General features: G+C 44.8%; 1 long non-coding RNA gene across 1 annotated transcript; it reads left to right on the forward strand.

The window, feature by feature from the left end:
- The first annotated feature begins 2,135 nt into the window (after positions 1 to 2,135).
- Positions 2,136 to 5,716, forward strand: LOC146171498 (uncharacterized). Its single transcript, XR_014702862.1, has 3 exons — positions 2,136 to 2,180; positions 4,680 to 4,741; positions 5,476 to 5,716. It is a non-coding gene; the product is annotated as an uncharacterized LOC146171498 (long non-coding RNA).
- Positions 5,717 to 16,209: the final 10,493 nt, after the last annotated feature.

A 16,209-nucleotide genomic window follows, 5' to 3' on the forward strand; every position in this document is an offset into this window, starting at 1 on the left:
AAGTATGGCGGAAGTGACGTCAAAATTTATGGTTGGCCAAGTCGGACCATCAGCAACGGCGACGCTGCTGCTATGAAAACTCGGACCACTAGCAACAGCGTTGCTAAGGGCCCTAGGTATGTGAGCGTCGCGGAGAAATAAAATGCGGGGGTAAAGAAGGAGGAGAGACGTTGCAGCGTCAGGTCGCTGCGCGGCCGCGCCGGCTTCAAAAAAATAACGTCAGGGCCTCTGCTAAGGTCTTTCCTTCCTCCATGTGGAGGATGATATCAGGCATGGAGAAAGGAAAAAATTGAGGAGAGGCGGTGGTGTCACTTTTTGCGATGCCGGCCCGCGACCGGAAAATGCTGTGGCGCCACTTACGCACGTCGCAGCTTTTCCCCTCGCACTCCTCTCTGTGCCCTTCCCTGCCTGAGCGCTTCTCCGCGCCATTCGACGTCGACAACCATGCTGCTCCATAGCAACGCTGACGCTGTTGCTATATGCCCCATATCTAGGCTAAACAAAAACACGTTACTTCCGGCACGTTTTTCGCAATGCATCTAGGATATATGGGGCCTCTCAGTTTTTCCTTCCTCCATGCTACCAGGCTTCTGTGTTCTGCATTTTCTGGGCAGTTACAAATTAATGCGGCTGTTATGCACTCCTAGCATTGTTTTTGTTCTGGCTTATTGCGGCTGACACACTTAGTTCACTTAGTTCGAGAGGAACTTTTCGATGCACCGAAATTTTGTAGGCGGTGTTACTTAAACATGGGCATTCGGGTGAGGTGGCGGTAAGGAAACAGCTCTGTACAGAAGCCGAAGGATCGAATGTTTTAGGCGAGACTCAAAGGATAGCTCCGGCGCCGGCTAACTAAAGCGCACCGCCATGTCTACGGGCCAAGACATTGCTGGGCCCCGCGTCAATAAGCCGCGCAACTTCTCTGTCTCTGACAGAAGAGGGTCTGCCTGATCTTTAAATCGGGAGTTAATATCTAAACCATGCGCAACGCGCAGAGGTGTAAAAATTAAAGCACACAACGTTTGAACTGGCGCTTATTGTGCGACATGCCTACACTTATAGAAACGTCGCGAGGTTTCTTTTTTTTTTATGGGCAGCCGCTGATGTTGCTCTGTTGCGCTTTCCGAATACTAGTTTATATAAGGAATGGCTGTATGCACTGTGAAGCAGCTGCTAAAAAACTGCAGGTTTAGTGCTCTCCTTCAGCTTTGGCAAACCAAAACAGCACATTAGAAAAGTTGGTTATGCATGTGTGACCGAGCAGCGCCGAACAACCGGAAAAGAAGTAAATGAGAGACAAAAAAAACACGGCTTGTCTTTTCCTTGACCCGTTGTTCTGCGCTGTTCTGACACGCGTTTTTCATGCCGCCGCCGCGAAACAAGCTGTGAGCTATGGTGAGTGCAACGCCTTTTATTCAAAATCGGCATACTGGCAGGTCATGCAAGCCATAGGCTCCAAAAAAAAATTGTGCTAAGCAAAAGTAAGGTGAAAAAAAATTGTTATTGCTGTGTCTTTAGAGACATTCAGAGGCTCCTCAGAACTTCACTGTATTATTGAAAGTGAGATAATGCCAAAGCTAGTGTGCTGCAGCAACTTTAGTGCATGATACTTATGTTACGCACTCGTAGCTTTTATCATGCTCTTAGATTATAATATAGAAGTATTTTAAATCCATGCTTGTTAATACAGTGATAGCCATAAATTGAATCTATGGCATCATGCCCACATGCAAGGCTCCTGATAGCCGCTGGACACATGCTATGGGCTACAACAGGAAGCTTTACCTGGTCACCTTACAACCAATTGTGCAATTGATACTTCTGGGCTGTGAAATATTTTCAGTTTTGTTTCTATATGGCACAGCTGTTCTTATTGAAGGCTAACATTTGGCTTGCTACACTAAAAATCTGTACCTAGTCATCCTAAAAACAGCTGCGCTGTTGGTGATTTAGTGTGTTAGTGTTCTGCTTCTGTATGGCAACGCTCTTCTGATTGAAGACTAACATGTGGCTTCATTAAATTGTTTCAGTTGCCATGAGCAGTAGCCGATTTCGTAGGCCAACATGAAGCAGCACTTGGGGCAAGCGGGCAAAAGTTCCGGCGGCTAAACTGTCATTCAGGGTGAAAACAACAGCAATTGCAATCCCTTTGAATTCTGATTTCTTTGGTATGGCTAAAAGTGAGCATTGAATCCTTATCTGTATTATTATTATTGAATATTGTCATGCTTAAGCTTTTTGAGAATCATAAAATTAATAACACACGGACTTTCCTTGAACCGCAATGTTTCTAGCTTGCACACATGTAGGATGTAGCACTGCTTAAACAATCCTTATACAGCAAATTCTTTTCACATTGTCCACCATGTTACTTCTTGGCTTTGTCCCTTGAAGGTATTTTAAGTTTACATAGTCGCCCACTCTTAGCTTGAATGTGTGAATATATGTGGCATGCGTTTTGCGAAATGCCACTGCATCCGTCGCAGCCGTGCATCAATTCTAATTGTCCTGTCCTTAGAGGGACTGGCAGTTGCAGCTTCACGTCATCTGCCTTTTTGCTCCGGCGTGCAGGTGCGCATCGAGGCAAACTGCCTAATGCATAGAGGGGCCAGGGGCTGCTATGCCACGTCATTTGCCTCTTCGCTCCGATGTGCTGACGCACATCGAGGCAAAGTTGTTTATCCGTAGGAGAACCAGGAGCTGCTGTGTCACGTCTGTCTGTTTGTTACCGTGTGCAGGTGCGCATCAAGGGAAAATGGCTTATGTGTAGAGGGACAAGACGCTGCTGCTTAATAGCATTTGCCTTTTTACTGCGGTGCACAGCCGTGCATCGAGTCTAAGTGGCTTGTGCATGAAGGGCCCAGGAGCTGCAGCTTCACATTGTCTGCCTCTTCTCTCCGGTCCGCAGATGCGTGAAAAAGTGGCCTATGTGTAGAGGGACTAGGAGCTGCAGCTGTGTGACATCTGTATGTTTGCTATAGTGCGAAGCCGCATATTGAAGCACAATGGCTCATGTGTAAAGGTACCATGAGCTGCTGCTTCGTGTCGCCTGCCTCTTTACTACGGTGCGCCGACACGCATTGAGGCAAAGTGACTTGTATGTAAAGGGACCAGGAGTTGCTGCTTCAGGTCTGCTATGGTGCACAGCCGCATTTATAGAGAAAGTGGGTTATGCGCAGAGGGACTACAGGCTGCTACTTCACGCTGTCTGCCTCTTCGCTACGGTGTGCGGCTGCAATTGAGGTAGTGGCATCTCGAAACGAGCGTGCCACGTAGTCGCGTGTACAACATCAGAGCGGGCGACTGTGTACATGCTACAGTTCTCTTATTCATAGCATGAAGCTAGGACAAGTTTATAAATTATAGCGCACCTCGTGTGTGGCCAGCAAAAAAAAACCCACTCCAGAAAATTAGTTGCATTCAATGTCATATTTATCCTTATTCATATACATGCAACTGACAAGCCAGATTCTTTATGCTCATAATTGCCCAAACATAATCAAGGGTGCGTCCGTAATAGTCTAGCTTTCGCTTTCTCTTCAGACTTGAGTACGGTGTGTGTTCGATTACTGTAGGTGGTTCAGGCATAAACATTGAGATATTGATCTTGCAAAAAATATGGTTTTGTAGTTTAAAGAGAAAATGATACTTATAACCGAAACCTTATCCCATTATATTAGTGCTGCTAGTCACTGAATTATTAGTTTACTCTGCATTGTTTCTGTCTAGTTGATGTGCAGAGACGTCCACATACTTATGACTTGGTGGGGTAGACTGCACTTAGAAACATGGTAGCGTTATCTGATGTGTTGTTTTCATTCATGTAATGATTTTCATTTCTATTTAACCGTTTGTTATATGCATTTCTGAAGACGGTGAGCTCTTTCGTCTAATCCTGACACAAAGCAGCAAAGGAGTCCCAAATCTTCAACAAAACTGTGTGATACCTTTAATACTAACTGATGCTTGATAGCACAAAATCATGTAGTACTATTTGTTGAAATAGCTTTATTCCCCCGCCCCCTTTTTTCATTCTAATGAGGCCCAGCAGACACTATTTAATTTGTAATGCCCTAGGCCCTGATCAAAGGCACTACTCCAATGTCAATACCATATTTATAGCATGGCTATGGCACAGCACTCATGTCTTTTGTATACTTATTACCAATATCTTACCCAAGTGGTGGCTCATGCTATGGGGGCAAAAGTCTCCGGACTTCTGGAGATTTCGAACTAGAATCGCAACGTAAGCGAATTCTCACCTTTTTTCTCTAGCACACAGACAAAGAACTAATGTTCAACTTTCACATCGACAAGTAGGATCCGAGATTCCTGGTCAGTGCGAACGTTATACGCGTTGACTGCAGTCTGTGTGGTCCAAACATGTTTGTCCCTAATTTTACATAGGGGCAAATTATGGGCCATCCTTGGACAGGGACAGTTCGTTCGGCCCCCACTACTCTCTCCCTAAATCAGGTACAGCGTTTCTTGTGAACAGCTGGCAGCATATATGCAGACTATAATTTGTTTTTGTAATTCATGCTGCATACTGTCGGTAATACATCAGGAGCTTATTTTTGTCGGTGTTCTCTGTGTTTTGTGTAACTTTAAGCTTTTCTACTGTAATCTCAAATTAAGAAGTCAGGGTAAACAAGTAACTTTGCTTTTAATTCTTGTAGAGCAATAAAACTACACAATCCCTGCTGTTGGCCATGCTTCCACATTGGGATTCAGCCACATGGTAAATATCAATATTTATTCTGGTGCTGCAGCTTGCATATTATCTTTTACACTAACATAAGTAACCTCCTCACAGCTGCTTTAAGGAGACTTTCTAGAGGCTTTCGCTAGCCTACATGTTGATGTTGATATACTCCTGACACGGCCCGGGAATGTCTTCAGGAAGGGTACAAGGAAACCGACAAAACATTGTGCAGTTTACAGATTGAAAACGCGACAATTTTAAATGATGTTAATTTTATTCACTTTTTTTTCAAAGCTGGAACAATGAATTTAGATATTTGCCTGTTAAGGCACTTGAAATGCAGGTTTCTGCCAACAATGCATACTTGTGTAATAGTACAATGCTGTGGCTGTGCTTTATGTTAATATACAGCATTCTTTATGCTTAGTTCCTCTGCATGTGCACTCGTTTTGGGCATTGCTGAGTGCGCATAGCAGAAAACATTTATAACATGCTTTTTTTTGGTGGGACTGATATGTTGAAAGAGACATAAAAGATTAAAATGCTGAATGCCAGGTTCTGGAGAAACTATGTTTGTATCTTTTGGTATTGTGGAATGGGGTTTTGCCGCAGTTATGGCCTTTGTATATGGTTATGACCATTCTTAATGGCTAAGCACACGTACAGTGCCATCTGGAAAAAGTAATTGAGGGAAACTGGCAGTTATCCTTAGATATATCTAATCAAAATTGAGCAGAGATAACTTCAATTTCATTTTCATTTTTTTTCAGGAAGAGCCCAACCTGCTTTGTGCAACTTCGAGCTGCAAGAACAGCAACAGGTTATTGAGCGAGTGCGCATGATAGTAGCGGCTTCCGATATTCCGGGCTGAGGAGGCGACCAGCAGAGGATTCGATCATCGCCTAACCAGTTCCCAAATATTAGGTTTCAATATATACCTTTTTCTCCTCTACCTCCTCAAGGGACGAGCTGTCTCGGCCAAGAATATTTTTAAAAAATTATTCAAGAAGATTCTAATTATTCCACTTGGCCTGCATTTTACCATGCCATTCCATCTATTTTGCATGCAGCTTTAACATAGATATTTTTTAGTGTAAACTATGCAACTTTTGCAATAAAGCCCAACAAGAATCCAAAATGATGTTTTTACAACCACACATGCTGATATGCTTATGCACTTCGTGTAATCAGGGATGGTGCGTTTGTGTACAGCTCAGCGAGCATATGTGCCTCTAGGATGGAATTTTTATTTGCACACTGCTGTTTAGTACTTTGTTGTTTTAAATTAAAGCAGACAATAGGAAACTTGAACATTTGTTGCTTATTCTGTTGTCTGCGTTACTCTCACGAGAAAGCCACTGAGCACTAGTATGTGACTGAAATTTTCATGGCACATGCTTGCTGAGCTTTACACGAATGTTATTGCAAAGTTTTTGCATCGACAGCGGGCCCTGCGAGCAAGTTTTGAGAAACGTCCGAGTGTCGATCTCCGGCTGTCCGTCGAACGTCTGTGGGACGCGATCCACATTGACAAACGATAGTCCGACGGATGTACGCTGTAGTACGTCGAACATAACCGGATTTTCGTCGGACGTCTGTCGGTCGTTTGTCGGACGTTGTGGCCGTCTGGGCTGGCAATAGCTGCTCAACTGCCACGACATCAGACTCTTTTTGAACACTGCTAGCAGTTTCCAGAACATGTTAAAAAACTTATCGGGGGGCAAGTGTCTGCTTCAACGCAGTAATGCTAAAGCTTTGCGAGGTTCATCACGCTGATTGGTGAATTTGCCCGACCCTATGCTAGCGATCTTCGGCAAGACTCGGCCAAAAGGCTTATGTTTAAGGCGCATTTTTCTGGGTTAAATGAACGAAGGGCTCGGATGGAACTTGATGAAGCCTGCGATATTCACTGCACAGCACGAAGGAGGTTTGTCGTTTTCATCTAGGTATGATCGACTGACAGGATAGTGTAAATGCTCGTCTGTAGGTCATCCATGTGCAAGAATATATCAGTATTTAAATGTAACAGCATGACAAATAAAAAAAGGTGATTGTGTGGTGCTCTCGAGTCTGGGCTATCGAAGTTGACATATTTGTTTTGGAGCGGGTTGTGAACACAGTTTTGGCAATCTTTTTCTCGGTTGATTATTCATTAGAAAGCACTCTGCCTACAATCCTGTCCGTGCCACTAGATCATGAGTACAGAAATGATTTCGCAATAAAAACGAAAGGCACACTCACATGTCGCAAACAGAACGCCTCATCATGTGCAGATTGGGGCACTGGGTGCTTGCGTTATCAGGTAAGCACGGTCTTTTGATATGATTTTATCGGAAAAAACACCCTTCAGCCAAACAAGCCCGCAACCCGTTCAAGCGCTTTCAGTTATTTACGGGTTGCTATGGCTCCATATTTTGACAGATATACCCAGGTGAAGCTCTTTTACTTTACATTCACTACATTTTACCTCCGTCATCTTGATTTCGCCGTCATAGTGTATGTAACATCGTAAAGCCAGACCGGAACTTTCCGATGCCTTCTGATGTAACATCAAATTGTGTATTCAGCCCTGAAACAATAGTTTCTAGCTGGATTATGGTACTTGCTGACAGGCGTGATTTCATGACTAATGTTGTTGCCATTGTCATTTTAAAAATAGCCATTACTTGTTAAGAGAAAGGAGGTTGTGATTCACATTACGCACCACTGTACTGTCTTGCTGACGTTTTCCCTCAACTACAAATCCGAAAGCACTTCGATTTTGCTGAGATTCCTGGGTTTGTATTTTCTCTTTGTGTTTTTCGTTTTCTGCCATGAAATCCTAGTCATCAGATACTTCCTAGCCTTTGTCGCGATAAGCACCCCACGCGTTTACATATTCAGAAAGAATTACAGGTTGCCATTATGCCTCGGAAAATATACATACCCCAATAGCACAGCAGACAGACTCTGTTTCAGGGAGTTCCAGCGCCGCCCCGAAGTCGATGCCATTTTTCATAAAACTCCCTAAAGCACGATTATCAGTAGAGCGCGCGTCTTATACGCGAATAATCTATAGGTTGAATTCATTGTCAGAAATTGGCTCGTATTACTAACTATGAATAACAAATATCACAGACGGCTCACTTCATTAACAAAGAATTGAAATACCACACTTATCAAACTAATGGTTAGTGCGATCAAAACTTTTTTATTTTATTTCAATATATTTCAAGCATCTTTCTTGCTATTCCACTGACAGTCACTTAAACAAAAAAATTATGAATATTGCCCCTGTGAGCACCCCACATTAGCTATAAAAACAATATCAAACTTTAAGCGAGATTTGTTCATGTTCTTACTAAGTTCTGAAGAAATTTGTCCTAATATTGTTGCGGAGGAGGAAGAAAAAGCGGGAAGTAGCGTGGTTAAGAGCGCTCGCGATATGGCAGCCGACATACACTAAAATCTTTTCTTCATCATTGGTAACCATCTCTATGTCGTTGACTTGCTTCCAAATATCAATATTTTACCCACACAACGAACAAAGCGTAGAACAGTCGGCAGGGATGCACTCCAAGTATCCTATTAGTCTGCTAACTTGGCCCATGAAACTCGGCTGACTTAAATCAGCGAAAAAAGGCGCCTTGCTCATTTCAGTAGCGCATAGGGTGTGAGGCTGACAAGCCGTGTGATATTATGTTGTTCCTCCGAGACCGACTATCAAAATCATAATTTTTTTTCAACTAGCGCAATGCATAATATACTTAATATGTATAACAGATTATGAATGCAGCTTACGAGTATCGCTGAAGAAAGTATATAACAGAATTGCTTCTTCCGTGCTCATCTGTGGGGCTGAAACATGGAGGGTAATGAAGGGCGTTCTACTCAAGATCAGGAAAACGCAGGGAGGTACGGAACGGAACTAAGTACATGTAATGTTAAGATATTGGAAGCGTGCCGAGTGGGCCAAGGAAATAACTCTAGTTAATGACATTCCAGTGGATATCAAGATGAAGACATGGGTATGGGCAGGGCATGTAGGGAAACGGTGTGATGACCGGTGGTAGTTAAGGGTAGCAAAGTGGATTACAAGGGGTGGAAAGTGCAACATGCGTTGACAGGAAGTTAGGTAGGGGATGAGGTTAAGAAATTCGAGGGGACCCCGTCGTTCCACCTAGCACAGTAATGGGCTAATAATGTGGGAAGGCTATAAAAGATGCATTCGCCCTGCAGTGAGTATAGTCCGACTGATGTTGTTGTTGATGATGAAAATAATAATAATAATAATAATAATAATAATATTAATAATAATAATAATAATAATAATAATAATAATAAAATCAATATACTTTACTGCAGAAAAAGAATTGCCCACAATTACGTTATTCTCTAATGCGAAATTTGAGCGCAGCTCATCAGCTGTTTCACCTTTTCGATAAATTGAGGCAAAGATTTCGAGCAAGACACGTATGTACAATTAGAGACAACTTTGTTTTTAGTTTTTCACACGTATTCTTTCGAAAAACACTCCACTAACCGTTCTGCGCTGTCATGAAAGAAGCTTTGTGGTAGGAGAAATGAAGAGAGCAAGTGAGGTATGGGGAGGTTGCGGGAGGCAGCGCGTGGGTGCATAGGAACGTTGTGCGACGAACCGATAGCAGCGACCGACTGATGCCGCTGACGCCGCTACCGCTAGCGAGTGAAGCGAGTGAGAGCGGTATGCACGCACCGTGATCCGCTGATAGCGAGCCGTGGCATTTCGGCAACCGCAGAGCACCCTCGCCGCCACGCATGAAGAGGGGGGGGGGGGCGCTCCTCCTCTTTCTGCATGACGGCGGCGGTGTTTTACGCAGCATGTCGTCTTGACTCGCTAGTGGCGTCAGCGGCATCAGGTCGCTGCTAGCGCTGCCTCCGGCGATCCCCCCTCTCCCCCTCCTTTCCTCGTGTTCTCCGGTTGCTGCACGCGCTCCTGCCCCCATCGTTCGCCGCTGAGTGTACCCCCCCCCCTTCTTCCTGCGAGGCTCCGGTTGCCGAAGCACCTGCTCGAACTGAGAGGCTGAAAGGGGGCGGAACTGGTCACGAGGCCGACGACGCCGGCGCCGCCGCGAAACCCAGGAACGGGCGCCAAAGAGCTGCGGTCAAAAAGTTTTTAATTCTTCATAAGAAGAGTAACGTCTTCCGCGGCATCACAAGATGCCTCTAGTTTCCTCAAATGATCATCAGTGGAGGCCTGCTAGTAGTAAGGTCGGTGAGTTTTATTGCGTAAGCAATACTGCGCCAGGTTGCGAGCCGTCGCGTATCCCAGGCGGACGCCACGCTTGACCTTGAGCCGCAGCTGCGTCGACACCTGAACCGCGCCACAAGGGAACGGAGGAAGGGAGGAGTGTTAGCATTACAACGAAAGGTGCCGCACCGCTCACACCCGCCCTCACGCACATCGCATTTTTGGCGTTCCCCGGATCGCACTCTCTCGCCGCATGCGATGCGAGCAAGGCCCAATGTTGCATGCGCGCGTCGAAATCCAGGCACGTCTGCTATAGCGGTGGTCGGGATGCACCAATCAGGGTCCATGGGGCGGACGGCCGCCGCCCAGGGTAAGGAACTGCGCAGTAATAAAAAAAAAGACGATCGCTAAGAGGAGTGAAAGTGGAAAGAAAGAAATGGGAGTTCGCGTCGGGGTAAATCAGTTGCTATGCAGTTTTGCAAAGACAAGCATCGGCGATGCGCCGAAGACAGAAAACGCCAACGGGCTCAAGAGACTGCTGAACAACGTGAACAACGACTAGCAAAACGGCGAGCGTAAGACGCTGCTAGACAAAGAACATTAGCCATTCATTGTGCATCGTGTCTTTAATCGTGGCTAAACACGTCAAGCTACGCCCGCAGCTACACTACATGCCGAACCATAAGCGCAACCTTTGCAGTATTGCTTGCGCAACTTACCAGGTTTAACCACAGCTTAACTAGTGCCAATTTTTTTACTAATCCGGGTTGTACCAGGCAGTAATTTTCATAGCCGTTTCTCCTGCCTTAAATCTTCATCGAGGTCTGGGGAAGGTTTATGTTTGGCCCTCAATATCTTCACAGGGAAGCACCCAAATTGTACCAGGCAGTAATTTGCATAACGGTTTCTCCTGCCTTCATTATTCATCTAATTTTGGGGAAGGTTCATGTTTGGCCTCAATATCTTCACAGAGAAGCAGCCAAGTTTTTGCAATATATACTAGCCGATTACTGTCGTTTTTCAGCAAGTCCTACTAACCAAGTGTGGTCTGGTAACAGCTTTCGGTAGGATTTGCAGTTGCAAAATTTACGCACCCTAAAATGAAGCAGACATTTATTGGCTCTTATTGGTCATGCTGCCGCAGACAAATAAAAGCACTTCACGTAGGGCTGTGGCCTTTTATCACAGTGTTGGCGATATGTGTTGGTGTGGCCTGGGCTATACTGTGTAACTCACGTAATCGTACACCAGTCGACGAATGTTGTTCTTCACATGGCAACATGTTGCAGTAATCCAGTGATGGCAATAATTTGACGGCAGTACAGGTATCACCAATCATCGAGCACAGCGTAGTTGATGGCCGCTGAAACAAATATGTATGATTTTCATAGGACCGGTATTCGGGAAGGTCTGTAAAACTAAGCAGAAAAGCCTTAGACAGTTGGTTATGTTCTGCGAGATAACTAGAAAAATGTGATCGAGTCGAAACCTCTGTCTACTATTGGGCATTCTCTCGTGCTTGCTAACTAAGATTGCCGACACAAATGATGAGCTTCTACTGGGAAACGTTTAATTGAATGTGGACCCGAAACAAAGCTACCAGATGCAAGCATCGCACTTGCGTTACATGCTTAGTGACAGCTTACATCAAATATGTATACTCAATATGCTTAACACGGTAATAACCAAAGGTGACCTTGTCAGCCATTGTCCTTGGCGGTCACATTAAATGTATTTGTCAAGAGTGTTGTGTGTCCTGTATGGTGGAGACTATGCTTGTAGACCCAGATGCCGCACCACTGGTTCGAACCGAGCATATGGTTGTGGACAGCGACACACCACAGAACAGCCCAAATATAAACGATCTATTGTCCATTTGCAGTACAGTGGACCCTTCCTCGTATGCACGCACAGCCGGAAGCGTGCACATGGCTCGGGCAGTATGTCACCGGCGGCTCTCGCAGTCCTCTCTGGCTTCTGCTTCCGTTCTCCTGCGCTGCTCGGCTTCGACTGCGAACGCTGACACCGCGAAGTCGAGAGCTGGGCCGCCCGCGGGGCAACACGCGCGGTCCTGCCGTCGCCCTCTCCGCAGTACGCGTAATGAAGAGAAGGCCCACCGTCAATACCAGAAGGAAGGGAAGTGTGTGTGTGCGGCCAGAGGGGGGGGGGGGGGTCACCGCTCTTTGCGGTCACATGAACAAAGGCTTCCCCACAAATAGGTGGTCACAAGTTACAGAGGGATGTAATATAATGACCCAAGAGAGTTAAACAGCTGGTGTGGATTGTTTCCAGCAGAAACTTTCTGTACCAAACTGAGCTGTCTTCATAGCATAAATCAAAAGTGTTAGTTGATGTTCAGAGCGTTTTATAAAAGTGACATGTAGCGGCGGGTTGATACTGCTAGTTCTGCTGACATTGGCCTAAGTGGTAGTGGCCAGAATCCGCGGTGCGGTAAACACAAGGGCTAGGGATTCAATACTGTGCTGATTCTAAAGGATATCAATATGTTTGTCATGACGCTTGGCGGAGTGTTTACCGCCGTTTGAAGAACATTCTAAACCTCTGAGGGCGAATTAGGGTTAGAGCATAATACGAATGCACGATTTGAACTTGTGAACAAGTCGTGATCAAACTGTTCTGAATGAAATAAAAGAGCTTTAGATTAAGAAGGAATTTTTTAGTGCGACAAACATGCACACATAAGAAAACAAGGACCAAAGACAGCCCTACTACATCTATGTTTATTACTTTATTGCACACGAAAGGTCGACAGTATACCAATGAACACAAACTTGCACTCCGAAGCACAGAAGTTAACCCATCGCCCCCCCCCCCCCCTCCACAGCCCCAGATGTGTGACTAAAACCCACCCCATTTCTTGTATAATACGCTTCACGGACTTCGCGTTGCTACGGCTTCTGTTCAGAATCAGCATCTCGTTTAGCCGCGGCACACTCATCCGCTCCCCCGATCGCAGTCCACGGCAAGACGATCCTGTCTGTCGGCGCTCAGTGAGTGCAGGTGTTTGGGCCGTACACCGCTATTTTATTCCAACTCAAAGCGGCTTTAGTGAACGCTATTTCGGAAAAATTGAGTTCGCCCCCATCTTATACCCAAGAGACAAGGAGTGCCTTACGTTTTGGACTTGTACCTTTAGACGCCCCAAGCTAACGGCGGGACCATGACTTGATAGCGCCTTTTATAAAACTGTATTAAGTTTATATGCTGCCTCTTCCCCTCTTTACTTGATATTTCATCGTGTGAGGTGTATTTGAGTATGGAGTAGTATTAGTAAACATGCCGAAAATCCAGGGGCTTTTTTTAGGGTGAGCACAATTATTCCACTCACCATGTATCCGTACTGTACACTTGCATCGGCGAAGCCACCGTAGGCCACTTTCTGTCGTCGACTTTTCATTGACACTTTATTTCCTGCCTTTAAATGTTTTTCTGCAATAAAGTTAAAGAATATTTTCAGTAAATAATGCTACGGTTTCGTCTTTGCGACCGAAAACCTTCATGAGACCACTTGACATCGATGAGTTGCTTGGAATAGCAGAGTTAGAAGCGAGCTGGTCATTAGGGAACCCTAGTATCCCCATCCAGATACTCAAGTTCTCAGTCATGTAGGCATGCTCGTACAGCTTCCCGGAAGTAGGGCTTTGAATCTATGCCACGTAGTATTGCAGACTATGCGAGAGCTTACGGCTATATGACAATGATTGTGCATTCAACAATAAAACTGCAACATAACTGTGTAATGATTAAGCTCGCAGAGAAACGCATACAAGGGAATCCCAATACACAATTTCTCCTCTGTCTCATAGCTCTTTTAAAGCCGGTAGATAAGCGTTCGCACATTTTTTAACACGCATGGCTTTAGTACTATTGGACAAAGTACTAACTTTGCCATTGCGATTCCGGGCAATGTTTTTCCTAGAATTCGAAGCGAAGAAGCGAATGCAAACACCAATAAGGTAATCAGAAAAAAATAGCAAGAATTGAACATATAACCACCATATTGGTGCCTTCTCCAGAACATAGAGTGAAGATTACCCACTAGTGGTACTGAGACGTCATCATCAAAAAGAAATAAATACGTGTAAAACAACCAATACACATGCTCGAGCAGATGGCAAACGCTCCTAATTATTGCCAAGACCTCAACTGGAAAGAAGACAGAGTAGGGCAACACCGCCGTTTAGGTATGTTATGGGCCGAAAATAAACACTAACTCTCAGCAACGCCAACTGATGCAGGAGTTATCATACCTGTGTAAAAAGGCAGGTACATATTTATGAACGGACGGCAAGAACTACGAAATTCTTTCACTAACTCAACAGACCCCCCCCCCCCCCCCCCATTTCATTATAGGCCAAAAAGAAACAGATAAACTCTTCAATGGAAATGCATACCAGTGCGAGGACAATAATTTTCCTGATATGCTCATACCTCAAACTATTTTCCTTAAATTGCAACAACGTAACATCAAAAGTATTTGAAGACTACTTTTATTAGATTCACTACCAAATCATCGAACGTTCTTTGAAAGTGCTGTGTGTTGGGTTTTGTGGGATTGTTGAACCACCGTCATATAGGCATATTATCAGTCACGTTTGGATACCTCTTACAATTGAAACTACTTCTCGCTAGGAAAATTATTAACGGTTTTGTGTCAGGGTTGAGTTTGTTATTTTTAATCGTACTTTGAAGAGTTTGTTGTGATGTTTCGAAACGCTTGCATATGATCACGTTCCCTTGAAAATACATCCACCTAATTTTTTTTCCTTTCTGATATTTAGGTCATCACTATAGCACAGCAAAAAGCGCCCTAAATACAACGGCAGGCGTTGAAATTCGGTAGATAAGTATCATTTATTTCTTAAGGTAATACAAACAAACTTTTAAACTAGGAAGAGCAGACCGTCATCCTCTTCAGTGGGCAAGGAAGCAGCCATCGCAACAGCATGGCTAACCCGCTTCTGTTTTTCGCACCACAGGTGTGTAATCAGCTCTCTCTTTTCGCTAAAAAATACGACAATAGATTGCTTTTGTCGCTTCCTTGCCCAAGTGTAGTTTGTGTTGTTGCCCGTGAGTGCCTTGATTTTTCTCTTTTGTTGCTATGCTGCGGTGATGTCGAGTCAAACCCCGGTCCCAATACGCGGGCTGGCACTGGCTCCTCAGTGACGGAGCGTGAGCCCGAGCATATGAGCGAAGTGATTAAATTACTTAAAGGCATTGACAAAAAAACGACGGAACTCACGACTGGACAAGCGAAACTAAGCGCTGACGTCAATGCAACCAAGACAAACCAAGAAGTATTAGAAATTAAGTTGCTCGATGTATTCAACCGTCTGGAACAGGTTGAAAACACGTGAAAAACTGTGGAGGCCCTAGAACTTGATATCGCCTCAACTCAAGATACTGTCAGCCAGCGAACCTTGCAACAACATGAATTACAGGCCCGTATAGACGACCTTGAGGACCGCTCGCGCCGCAACAATTTAATCATGCGAGGTATATCCGACGAACGCGAAACCTGGGATGAAACGGAACGCAAGGTGTCTGCCGTCTTTTCAAATGCCTTTGACAATGAACTTCCCGATTCGTTCATAGAGCGTGCTCACCGCATAGGCTCATTTTCAGTGGACAAGTGTCGGCCCATAGTTGTCCGCTTCCGTTCGTTTAAAGTTCGTTCTTTGATACTGGCATCGCGATCCAAACTTAAATCTGACAACAATTCCGTGTCGGAAGATTTTTCGCCCGCCACCCGCAAAGCGCGCCAGCAGCTTACTGATTTCGCTAAAAGCCTGCCGCAATCACCTAAGTTCCAATTGCGTCACAACAAACTTTACGTTAACAACAAATGTTACATGTGTGACCACATCACCAACAACATCAAACTGATAAAGAACTTGCCAGTTGAATCATCACATGAACACACACCTCGGCGAGCCACAGTACATGCCGAACATTTCGATAACGTCCCGTAGCATCACGTTAGGGGACGCGGACAGCCATCTAAACCACGAATATCTATCCTACTAGCTAACGTGAGAAGCATTGTTAACAAGCGCGACATATTTCATTCTGTAGCTGACGCTTGTAACCCAGATGTTATTGCGCTCACCGAAACCTGGCTTCATTCTAATATACGTAACACAGAAATCTTTAACGACTCATCCCTCTACACGGTCTATCGCTGCGACCGCACATCACGTCAGGGTGGTGGCGTATTACTTGCTGTTTCTAAAATAATCCGGTCATACGCACTGAACATCATTACAAACCTCGA

The sequence above is a fragment of the Amblyomma maculatum genome, unplaced genomic scaffold (assembly GCF_055883805.1).
Source record: "Amblyomma maculatum isolate TAMU_Amacu unplaced genomic scaffold, ASM5588380v1 scaffold_20, whole genome shotgun sequence".
NCBI lineage: Eukaryota > Metazoa > Arthropoda > Arachnida > Ixodida > Ixodidae > Amblyomma > Amblyomma maculatum.